This window comes from Perca flavescens, chromosome 23 (genome assembly GCF_004354835.1).
Source record: "Perca flavescens isolate YP-PL-M2 chromosome 23, PFLA_1.0, whole genome shotgun sequence".
Classification (NCBI taxonomy): domain Eukaryota; kingdom Metazoa; phylum Chordata; class Actinopteri; order Perciformes; family Percidae; genus Perca; species Perca flavescens.
This window is the reverse complement of record NC_041353.1, coordinates 25,235,033-25,248,358: the sequence shown is the minus strand read 5'-3', so window position 1 is coordinate 25,248,358 and position 13,326 is coordinate 25,235,033. Positions and strand designations below refer to the sequence as shown.

At 42.5% G+C, this 13,326-nt stretch overlaps 1 protein-coding gene across 1 annotated transcript in view; it reads left to right on the top strand.

Annotated features, from left to right (window-relative positions):
- The window catches only part of tmem178bb (transmembrane protein 178Bb), a 103,314-nt gene that overhangs the window by 53,395 nt on the left and 36,593 nt on the right, over positions 1-13,326 (top strand). The gene's annotated exons all lie outside the window — the stretch shown is intronic.

Sequence of the window (13,326 nt, the reverse complement as noted above, 5' to 3'; positions counted from 1 at the left end):
CTTTCTGATAAGTGAACATGTTGGACTAGACATTTTTTTTTTACATAACAGAGGAAGATACATAGAAATACATTAGTCCAAGAGTTATTCAATGCTCTGTCCTAGCTTATGTTTAACTGACTTTCCTCCCTTGAGTTTACAGGGCCAGCTGTTAATGTAGCAATATTCAAGAGCAAAAGCTATTAGAAATCCCTACAGTGCACTTTATGTCAGGGTTTGAGACCCAAAATTAATTTGAAAATTGAGGACTACAGTTGAAAATTAGCTGGCTGGCTAACACTGGCACATTTACAGAAATGTTGATTAATATGTGTTGTCCTTTATAAAAAAAGAATAATAATAAAAAAAAAAAAAAAAAATGCGGATTGGAGCGAGGAGGCAGCAGGACGTTTTTATAGGTTAAGTTAAAAAAGCCTACAAACAAAAGGTGTCCTAAAGCGGGCAGGTAAAAACTGGCAACCGAGATCCAAACAAAAATCAATACACTGAAAATTAAGAAGAGCAAAAAACGCAATGATTAACTGCACAGGGAGAGACGCAGGGAATGAGTATGTTTACATCCATATAATATTCCGGTTTTTGCCCTTATTTCGAAAAAGACGATATTCCAACTAAGCTGTTTCCATGGCTAACGAAAGTGAATAATTCACTAATATTCACGTTAACATGTAGCGGCGGTGGACTTGTTGGACTGTGCGAACACAGCGTCCCTCTTTCATTCCTTCAACCTTCCTTCCTTCTTATCGGGTCGGCAGCCTCGCAAACTGTTGGCTGGTTGGATTTGTGTACAGAAACCATAGCAATGCCCAGAGGTGACCGTAAGCCGTAAACTGCGGTGAAACCCCCGATTGAAACGCATATTCTGAAGCAGGGGTCTTCAATGTTTTTTTAAGCCAAGGACACCTAACCTGAAAGGGAGACGAGCAGGGACCCCCCTACTACATATTTTGTATAAAATTGGCCTAAAAATGGCCTAAAGCCTATATACAGTTTAATGGTTCCCTACAATACTAAGCTATTAAAATAAGTATTTACATATTCATCTATCATTATGTTTTAACGTCAATAACACATGTGGAAGGCACAGTGAATCCATTAGCTTACCTGTATCTGTGGATGGCTACCATAGTGGCTACCTTACATGCCAGTTAGTTAGTAGTAATCATCAATGTTGTTGAGATTGTTTTAACGAATATGCCGATTTATCTTTACTAATATTATGATGGATTCATTTTATTATTTTCACACATTTACATTTTTTGGGGGAAAAAAGGTAAAAAAAAAAGTATTAACCAATTATTTAATGGCCCAGCCCTGCAATGACTGAGGACCCCTAGGGGTCGCGGACCCCCTGTTGAAGATCACTGTTCTTAAGAATGTCTCTAAAACCTGAAATATACCAGAATATCCCACGTCTTAATTAATTGGAAAATGCTATATTCGGAAAAAGGCCTTATTCGGAATATCCAACCGGAATATGCTGTGTACATGATCTGTATAAAATTTGGAATATTGTCATATTCAGAATAATAGTGGAATATCGTAGCCTGACAAGCCAGACCCACATCCAGATGTTGGGTCTCACCATTGACGGGGCTCAATCCGAGGGGCGGGATAAACGGTTGTCTTTCAAATTCCCTCTGCACGCGATAGGATAGCGCTACAACCAGGCAGAGCAACGAAGAAGGAAGAGAAGCTAGTTGATAGATTCAACTTTTGCCGTATCCAGTCGGCAACACTCCGAACACATCTTCCTTTTTTAAGAATGACTTCTGTGCCGTTCTTTGTTCTTTTCTTAAAGAACTCTATACACGATGTGATTGGCCTAACCAAAATTTGGTTTTTCCAGCTCAAGCGCAAGTCAACGGAGAGTGCCTAGACCCCCCTGGCTGCAAATTAAATTTGCTGCCGCTAGGGTGCGTCTAGATTTCTAGGCTAGGAATATCGGTGTGCATGTAAACATACTCGTTGACTCAGGGAACGGCACAGGAAAAGACACACGTAATGACAAAGAGACGAGAGACACAGAAAGCCCAGAGACTAAATACACAAGGTAACCAGGGTGAAACAAGGGACTGGTGACATGAGGGATGATGAACAGGTGGAACACATCACGGTAGGGCAGACAATCACAAAGACGGAAGAAGGCAGGAAGTAAAACAAGACGTGACACAGGAGGAACCACAAACATTACACTTTAGCCTCCATTTCATCTGATATGGTGTGTATTGTTCACAGGTAGTAAGGTGTACCATTTTTTATTTCCCCTGGTGTTGACTCAACGTGCTGTAGCTGGGTGTTGTATTGAGCAGGCGGTGTGTTGCTGTAGAACACGGCATGTGGCTGTTGCAGGAATCAAACCAACAACATTTCCAGTATGTCTCTATGTAGTCTTTTTTTAAGCACTAGCCATTCTGCTGGCCATTGATCAATAATATTTGATGGTGCTATTATGTCAAACTGCATTGGTTCATACATCCGTCCGCTACTTTGTTCAAGAGCAAGAATATTTCAACCACTTCTGACCAGTTAGCTGTGAAATGTACTGTGTCATGGTATTACGGCCACAACGAACAAACTCAACTTCACTGTGACCGACCTCATACTGAAGGACACCATAGCCGAGGAATAGCAAAGATTTAACCAAAACTATGGAAGTCTGGATGTCTGGCCAAAAAGAACAAAAGAAGAGAAGAAGCCTGGGCCAACCCACAAAGGGCCGTCGGACCCAGAATATCCCCACCTAAACTATCAAAATGGTATCTAAACTGACAAAGAAACAAAGACACGAAAAATATACTACCAGACCTCCATCCTCAAAAGAAATAAACACGACAGTACGAAAGCAACCGGACCAAACACGCTGGTGCAAGGGCTGCTTCAGTCTGACTAAAGCGTGTTTTACAGTAACCGCGGCCCATCTGGCGCGCGCATATGTGACGTCATGAAATCACCGTGACTAATTATACCCGCGCTGGTGGTCGCGACACTAGTTGCTGTCTTCTCCTGAACAGCGGTGGTGCTAATGAGAAAAGGCTACCAACGTTGCTCTTTCTACGGACTAGAAGAAGAAGAAAAAGGTAAACAATGGCAGAACTGGCGGTAGCATTGACTCAATGCTTCGATTTGATTCAATGACCTACTTCATCGGATCGAGCCTTTCATTCACCATAAAAGAACTCATCTTAACCCGGTAAGTTTACAAGAGAGACTTGCAGTCACTCTGAAAAAAAAAGAGCCGTGCGCGACCTCGGCTCGCTCACCATAAATCGGGCGCGCTGGCAGGATATGACGTCATTTTGATCCCCCTGGCCTTCCATTTACGTGCTAAAATGTACCTTTGAACAGCATGACGATGACTAAAAAACTTATTTGAACACTCAAAAATGTTCATGGTCCCCAGAGGATGAATGCTATCTGTCTTGACTCCATAAATCCAGGTGACCCCCTGACCCTTCTTGTTGAGGCACTGTCAGGGTCCCACTTTCATCCACTCTTAAATTATCCATACCAGAGAGGGTTTAGAACCGAGACCCCCCCAACTCAGAGTAGTTTCCTGTATCTGTGTCACATGGGTTTGTCCACGTCCACACCTCTTCAGGAGACTAGCAGCAGGTGAGCAGAGCAAAAACAATGTCTGATTATTTAAATGAAATGAGCTGGTTTGACCACGGAGATGCAAGAAATATGAACTAGTCCACACAGGACCTTCTTCCTGTTTTTACTTTCTTGCTCCCGCCTTCAGACACATCCGACCAATAAGAGGAGTGAACGTTCTTGCGTGATTTGTAATGATGCATTTTGGTACGTTTGGATTTTTCCAAGTGTGAAACCAAACCAAGGGGAAACGTTCCAAGTTTACAAACCCATCAACTGATTCGGACTAAAGCAAATGAACTATAGGTGTGAAAACGCCTTAGACTGTATATCGGCACTCGTGGAATGCCTCTTGCCAATCAAATTACTTGGTTAGAATTAACCGTATACATCCTTTTAGTTTTACTGTAATTCTTCCCCCTCAGAGCAAACGTTCCACTTTGGGTCACACTACTGGTCAGGCTCTAAGGATTGCCAACTTGTGGGGGTAATGAAGGATCAACTCTCTACTTTCAGTGGTGATCCAGTGTGAGCCACACTAACTGGACCTGTAGAAAATAGAGTAAGTGCTGGAGGGCTTCCTCGGCCTGATTATATCAGCATGGGTACGAGTGCTGTCAGAGGACTCTAAAGGGAATCTTCTTTCCAGATACCTGCCATTCGTTAGCCGTTCCTCTGGGCATGTTGTAGCTCTCCAGTTGCCTTGCCACTGAGCTAAGTGGAATCACGCTTCGACCTCAAACTGTCACTGTCTCAGTCTGACTAGTCCTGGACTGTCAGGTGACAGGCTGCTCCAAACCGTTGAGGACTGCTCTGCTCTGTTTATTCTGCCTTCTTTCCACCATGCAGCTCTGGCCTACAAAGCAGAGGAGAACAATGTTTCTATTTAGTGGCTGATCTATAGCATATCCAGGGCAGAGAATTATATTTTGTATGTTTTATTACCTCAAGTTGTATTTATTCCCAAAATGTTATAATTGTACGTCTTTATTTAATGAAATACTGTTTTAAGTGTCTACAGTTATTGGAAGAACATAAACGGAGGAAGGCATAGTCACATCCCATTAACCCCTCTGGGGTCACACTGCAGGGTCTAATTTTTCCTATTATTGTGTTGCCTTTTGTTGTTTTCCTTGTGTAATATTGTTAGTCGTAATACTGCATGTATTCATCCCAGAAAAGTCCAAATGCTTTCATCCAAAAAGTTAGTTGTGTCATCTCAATTGCATCTCCTGTCTGCTCTGAGACATGAGGAGGCCAAATCACACTCATTTCCACACACGCATGCACGCACACACGCACGCACGCACGCACGCACGCACACATACACACACACACACACAAGGCTCTCCTGCTTGAATCAGGTTAGGGTTATCTATTGGCGTGAAATGTTCAAAAATGCAATAAAAACAGGGTATCCATGCTCAATGCGCACTGGGCACGCGCCTTATAATAATCTCTGCGCAAGACATTATTTTGTACATTTACACTGTTATTATTTGGGTTGCTACCATAATAATATATCTATACTATAATAGCCCCATGATAGGATGGAGGATGGTGTACATCAGCAGCGGCTCAGGGTAGATCTCATGTTATTTCATTGCGCAGTGCAATGATCTATCTGTGTGTGTGTGTGTGTGTGTGTGTGTATTTACTAAGCACACTTGTTTATTTATTTTATTGTTAAAACCTGTATAAAAAAAGTAGACATGGCCACTGTGATGTCACACATACATGTTGGTTTAGAAGCCTCAAGTTTGGCATTTTGGCCATCACCATCTTGGTTTTTCTGGGCCAGAAGTGACCATATTTGGACGAGAAGGTGGAGCTGGGGAGGAGTGTTAAGCTAAGACATTTTTAGGCAACCAAAATGTTCCAGTGATATTTGTTGAAGTGAAAACAGTGAGAGGGTCAATGTTAAAAGATAAATATATTTTTAAATATACAGTATGTTTTTTCTTTATATGATTTGCCAGATAGTTGGAACATTTGGAATAATAGAAATATATTTGTCGGTCAAAGCTTAAACCTGTATGAGAATTTAAGGGATGGATCATCAGCATATTACTATATCGCAATCCACTGGTGTTGGAATAAGGGGTTATATGTTAAAGGCTTAGGGTTGGGGATGGGGTTCTGTAGTGCTTTATATGGCACCATATAAGGTCGAAATGAGGGGACATCCAGCGGATTTTCCGGCGGTCCTTGAACAATCCCAGAAATGAAACGTCATATATGTAACCAATGTACAGTTTCCACCAGGAGATCATGAACCCCAAATAATCCCCTGTGAATAGGCTATTTATTCCCAGCCAAGGACAAAATACATCACATTTATTGGGCGAAATAAGAGAGCTGCTGCTGTGTATGCAAATGCTCTGAATATGTTTGGTTCAGTTTCATTCATTTTCTGCAATGGTTTTGGCTCAAGTGCATAGGAACGGGAAGGATGTGTTTCATCTTCACTATCTTGGCAAGCTCAGGAAAACACATCATAGCTCATATTTATGGCAGGAAGGTCACCCCTATCCAGTCAGAGATGTTTAATGTCCTTATTACCAGGCCTACCCACACACCATCTCAGTGTGAGACCACTTCTCTAACCGATGGCCTGTCACTCCGATGTGGGTATGAAAATTTTTCAATACCAAATCAATACGAAGCGCCAGATTGAATCACAGCACTGAATGACCCACTAATGAGAAATTACATGTAGGCCTTGAACTGGGGAGTCTTCTTAGGAGTCCTGGGTCTGACTGCAGATAGACCAACCATAGATCACATCTGACACACATCAGAGATCAGACAGAGTTCATCAGTTCTTGATTTTTGTTGATTCTTGACCCGCTCTGACACACTTGTATGATTCAGCCAATATTCAGTGATGAGCATCATCAAATCAATAGATTACCAGAAATTGATTTTTATTTAGTAGTCAATAAATGTCAAAGATGTTCAAATCAGAGGTGAATAAATGCAGGGTTTTCCCTGCCACTATAAGTCTTGCAGCACCCAAGCCGTTTTTGGCAAAAACCTAAGCATGAATGAATGTGAAATGTGGCAAAAAAGAAATCGCCAAAAAACAGCGAAAAAGCATCAAACTAAAAGACTTTTCTCAGATCTAATGATTGTAGTTGGCCTTCTTTAGCAAGTTTTGTCTTTAAGTTTTGGGACGTAGAAATAAGCACTAAAAATGTTCAGAGGAAAGATTTTACAATTTAAAACGTTAGAAAAAGCAAAAACAAACTGTGAAAAAGAGGCATCAAAAACGTTGAAAAAAACGGGAAGACAACACAAGGGTTAAAGCCAACCTAGTTCTTTTTCTAAACCCAACCGTTGCTTTCTTCTTTTCCTACAGCCAACCCTGTTTTTCTGTTCCTAAACCCAACGCGAGCTCCAAATGCAACGTCCCATTCTTCTGCGTATACATACAAGCATATTAGTTATGCTCACTGAGCATAACTAATATTTGTAAAATAGACAATTATAAATTTTGCGATCTGACAGTGAGGCAGCAATAAGTGTCTGGCGTGTCTGTCCATTCTAGTTAAATGCAGAAGAAGAAGAATGCCTACCAGCACGGAAGAACTGTGTTGAAAAAGGCGCGGGTCTCCGTCAGCTTTGCAACAATTGATTGCTTAAGTGTCTTTTTTTTTTAACAAACACTGTTGTGGATGACATTGGACAGTGATTGTATGTGGCTATGAATCTCTCAGCAGGATCGGGAAATCAACTTGCCAGTCTCGTACCGTCTCTACTAACCCTCCTGCTAACCTCATGTTGTCTCTGCTAGCCTGGGCTAGCTAGCCAGCTGGCTCAAGTTTACTTAAGAGTAGTCTATATCGACAACGTTCCACTTCCAGGATTGTTCAGGTGCCTCTGGAAATTCCACCAGATGTCCCTTATTTAGGCTGGATGTCCGTCCCCTTCCTCTTTCTTTGTGTTGGCGTTCTAACCGCTATTTTGCAGAAGCACCGTTGCTCCGTCCGGTGGCTTAGCGCTGCCCAAGACGATTGTGATTGGTTTAAAGAAATGCCAATAAACCAGAGAACATTTTTCTCTCATCCCGAAATGCTGTAGAGGTAGAGCTGGCAATGCGAGACTAAAGTCTCGAGAGTAAACACAGAGGAAAAGATGAGCTCAAGCTAGCAAGTTCATCTCTGCGTCCATCTACATCTCTACATCAGAGGGTGTGAAACAGTGACATGACACAACGTCCTTAAATGTACCTTACACAGGTGTGTATGTTGCAGCACATGGGATTTATTGTTTTGTTTTTTGCCAACTGGGAATCGAGAATCGTGGAAAATTTGCTGCAATGTTTTGGGAGAAGTGAGGACCTTAGGTAAAGACGATCAACATCCATGGTCATCCTGGAGAGAACAGTCCGACCCCTGGCACTAATGTTTTGAACAGAAGATATAAATCCTGTTGGTCCCGTCCCCCCCAGACTAAATTTGGTAAAACGTTTGGTAAATATGCATCTATTTGACAGTTTATGGCAGGGCTGTAGTCAAGTCTACCTTTGTCGAGTCCAAGACCAGGACTAGTCGAGACCAAGTCAAGGCAAGTGTGTGTGTCATGGAGAGACAGATGCATTTACACCTTTTCAACATCTGGCACATTGAAGTGTAAAAACAAAGACTGGCTTAACTTTATCAGCCATTCTAACACATTTTTGTGCAGCCAGCTCCTGGAAGTGGCAGACTAACTACTGCGTTTTACGGTTGAGTAACCCCACTTCAGCTCAGCCCTTTCGGGTTGTTTGGTCAGCAGGCAGAGTTTAATAGTTTGCTGTTCAACCTTAAAGATGTCCTAGACCAAATCCACCCACACTGCCCCGGGCCTTGTATGGATTAATAAGAATGACATCCTAGTCTTGACTTTCATGAAGTGTTTGAAATTGAGCTCAGACAGGCCTGACAATTTCTCCCATTCCCAGTACATAGATTTGAGGAAACAGTGGGGTGACATTGACATGGCTTTCAGGACTCAGAGATGAACATGATACTCATTTGTTTCTGTCAGTCAAGAAAGCTGCAGTGACTCGCAGCGGCACCGAAACCGAAATCCCTTTTTCTGTTACTGCTGAACATCAAAGGAACAGCAGAGAGTACACAACAATACCCCCCCCCCCCCCATTGTCTGTCACAGATGCAGACAGCAGCGAAGCTGCATACATTTTGAGGCTGGCTTCTACAGAGGACAGGATGGAAGGTTTTCTCATACTGAAGCTTAGGGATTTTGTTACTTCAAAAGGGAACATAAATTGTGAGCTGGGGAAAGCTGTCAATGACTGACAGTGTATAATCCAAGGTAGCAGCTAAAGGTTGTGGCTGAGGCTAATTGTTCACCAAGCAGCCACTCCCACTCAATCTCATCGCGCTAATGCGTCTGCTGCAGTTTGGAGATTATGCAGTGAGGGTGCCTGCATGAAGATGACAGGGATTTAACTCATTGAGAAGCATTGATTCACTGCTATTTAAAAGCTTTGTAGCTGCTTTAATCCTGTTCCCCTCATAAGGTAGAACCTCCACCCTCCACCCCATCACAGTCTTTCTCAAACTCCCAAACAGCACAAACCAACGTGTGATCCTTCAGTTGTTCGTTCTGTGCATTACCAACCAACCCGTTCTCTCTCCCAACTCGTAAAATCCTGACTCTTGGTCAGAGTCTCTCAGTGTCAGATACCGACGCAAAAATCCCCCTTTAGCGTCTGTATGGGACGCACCGGGCAGAGCAGCAGCTCGACCACCACACTGCAAGATGACGTAGTATGAAGAGAGACAACAGTAGAGAGTAGTATGAAAGACCCAAAATCCACGTAAGGACCAACCCCTTCTCATGCCAAACCCCTCAAATACAGCAGCTTAGTCAGTGACACTCAGCGTCTGATACCGAGGCCACCCTGCAGGAGACGTACCAGGCTTTAACATGAATGTAAAGCCATCCGTGCAGTGCAGACCGACAAAGTCCGCATATGGAAGAGGTCAGGGAGGATTTCATGGGAAGGGCTGGAGTCAGGTGTTGTGAACAACACTTGAGCCCCAGAAGCCCTTGCACCAGCGTGTTTGTTCCTGTTGTTTTCATTCTGTTGTGTTTATTTCTTTTGTGGATGGAGGTCTGGTAGTTAATTTATGTGAATAAACGGTTACAGTTGAGTTCTTCTGTTGTGTGCGTAACAATGTCACATGTAAGGAATCCTTATAGGACTGAGTTGATAATTAAAGAGCCTGACAGTCCAACACTCAGACCCCAAACCCATCAAACCCACATCCACATTTAACACTGGAAACATTGCAATTATTATCGTCTGTCTGTGTTCCATCCTCAGTATTATCCTGTGTGTATGTGTGTGTGTGTGTGTGTGTGTGTGTGTGTGTGTGTGTGTGTGTGTGTGTGTTTGTTTGTGTGTGTGTGTGTGTGTGTGTGTGTGAGAGAGGTGGAGATGGTCGGGCTTAGTTTCCACAAACTTTTTTTAAATGTCTTGCCTGAAGTCATGGCTTTGATGTGAGGCAGATGGAGTAATCGGGGTAACTTTAGCTTTAGAATAGTTGGCATATTGTTCCACTTTTGACAGAGGCTAGCGGTTTCCTCTGCTTCCAGCCTTTGAGCTGGTGTTCGGTGTTTTAAGCCCCCAACGTCACCTTCCAGGCAGCGCTGCCTGGAAGGTATAAGGATTAGGCAATGGTTAGGGTTAAGGTTAGGGGTTAGGTGCCTTAAAGTCAATGGTTGCAGCGCTGCCTTGAAGTCGACGTTGGGGGCTTAAAACACATTACATTACACCATCGAGCCTTTGAGCTAAGCTAAGCTAAACACCTTCCAGACCTCTGGTACATCCGTACTGGAAACACAGAGATGAGATTGATATTGATCTTCCACATCTGTCTCTGGGTTAGACGGCAAACACAAGGACAAATGACACATTGTGTCATAAATGCCCTCTGTGCTGTTAGTAGATCATGTACAGTTACGTTTCTGTTTGCTCATACCACCGAGCGAGCTGTTTTCATGGCAGTGGCTCTCTGAATCTCATTCACTTCCATAAGCCTACAGTACTTTCTGTTTGTAGAATATACACAGTTCTTTTTCATTTCTTTTTCATCAGCAGCAGGAATGTGTGGTGCATTTGCGGTCTCCAGTTTTTTTATGCTGTCAGGGTTTGGGCAGGCTTGGACCCAAAATGCAGAGGGTTAGGCCAAGCAGGCAACATGAAGGTTTTGAACATTTATTTAAATAAAAACGGCTACAACAAAAGGTATCCTGAAGCAGGCAGGTAAAAAACTACAGAAACTAGAAGACTAGGAATACCCAAAACACTAGGAATCAAACTGCAAAGTGAGAGACGCAGGGATTAACGCAGAAAAGGACACGCACAGTGACAAACGCTTGGACAACAGACAAAAAAAACATGGGACGGACAGTTGACATGAGGGCTGATGAACAGCTGGAACACATCAGGGCGGGGCAGACAATCATAGAGGCGGGAAAACACGCAAGGCAGGAAGTAAAACAAGACATGACACAGGAGAAACAGACACTACAAAATAAAACAGGAAACTGTAGCATGAGATCGTTAGCAAGGACGAACTAGGAAAACAGAGAACACAGACAGAAACATAAGGTAAAACATAAGGTAAACATAAGGTAAAACATAACCATGAACAAATAACAGGGAAACGGTAACACTCAGGGAATGAATTGACAAAATAAAACAGGAAAAACCCCAACTATATGACACCATCAGCAGCAGGAATGTTTGTTGCATTTGCGGTGTCCAGTGTTTTGATGAACAGCCAACACAGAGTGGTTTTCTTTTTTAAATATTTAACGGGACACTGACTCTAAACATTAAAATCAGTTTACTCGATATGACTTCTGACTACTCATGAGCCTGTATAATAACTGTCAAGTATAACCTCATTGTATTTACAGTAGGTTGCATGTAGATTTGTGCCCTGATGTGACTAATCAAATGCAGCCTTATTAATCTACTAATAAAAACAAATACTGTATAGTATGGTCAGCAGACAGTAGTAATGGAAGTGCATTTGTAGATGTACAGTAGCGATAATTGTTTTTTGCACTAATGAAAATAAAAAGTCTTGCCTATGGCCCCAAAGGGCTTTGACACAGCCTTGGCTTCATAATACAGATAGAAAAATATTATTTACAATATGTGCTAATCTAGCATGGAAAGAAAGAGGCAGAAAGTGGCTGATGATAATTAAAAACTGGGCCAAATGTCTTTTCATTTTGATCATAAATGTAGAAACTTACAATGAAGTCACATTCCAAAGCATATTTCCCGTAGCCAGAAAACCTGCTGTTTTCCTTGATCTTTTGCCTTTTTGTGCTGCAATATCTAGTTACTTATCACTTAGTCTATGTGGACAATGTTTCACTTCCAGGATTGTTCAGGTGCCACCGGATGTACTGTATCTCTTTTCGGCCGGGTGTCCCCTTTCTCTGTCTCTTTGTTGGCGTTCTAACCTTTAGTGAGGACTCTGGTTAACTGCTCCTCAGATCTCTGCAGGGTAAATCCAGACAGCTAGCTAGACTATCTGTCCAATCAGAGTTTTCTGTTGCACAACTAAAACTACTTTTGAACGTACACATTCCACCAAAACAAGTTCCTTCCTGAGAGCAGAGGCACCGTGGCTCCGTCCGGCGTTTAGCACCACCCAAGATGATTGTGATTGGTTTAAAGAAACGTCAATAAACCAGAGCAGGTTTTTCTCCCATCTCTGAATGCTGTGTGGACTAGCCAGACCTTTCTCTGCAGCGCTGTGGAGGAAGGTCTGGCAAGACTACTTATCACCTGACATATACCCAAATTTATGTGAACTGTATCTGGGATAAATCGGCTAATATCATGTATGTGTTAGGCTCTATTGTACAGTCAACCTCGTCAGCTGCATTGTGTAAGGTCTTCCTTGTGGAAAACCTGCATTTGCAAGAAATCTACAGTATTTTTAGACATGACGAGAGAAAGGTCACCACATGCAATTATTTATGAGGTACAAGAGTCACTGAGCTGTTGTAGGAGCATCCTGTATCACATCTGTGGTAAACATTGTGTGTCTCTACATCATCAGTTGGCATCATACTCTATGTAAATGTACTGTATTTATACAGAGCTTTTCTAGTCTTAACTCAAAGCATTTTAAGTTTCCTGCATGTTCTCCTGCCGTCTGATGTCAAATTAAAGGAATTATGCTAAGCAGCAGACAATTATGGTGATATTAATTGGCAGAAAAATCAGTTTGTATCCATATTTAGACATGGTGAAGGGACTGCTGATTGGCATGACAAGCATTACTCACAAACACACTACCTCACCATCTCTCACACATAACGTGGATCTGAAGGCATATGGATGGAGCAGCAGCCAACATTGCTATGGGGTCACTCCCTTTTTGTTATAAATGATTGATGGGAAGTAGAATTAAGCTTAATTAACAGGGAGGAAACACTGCAGAAACACGTAGCTGGCAGTCCTGGATGCACCTCATTACAGTATTGTGTTTCAGGCACTCCAGATTAGAGGAAATCGGTTGTGTCCAGCCATGTGACCACAGTGTCCACAGGCCCAGTGATTCATCATTGCTCATCCATATGAAGCTTCATTCCAGGGGGAAGAGCCGTGAATGGTCTCAGTCAACCGCTACCTCTAATCCACAGAGATTAAATAGCAGTCTGATGGAGTCTGATATTTGTCACAGC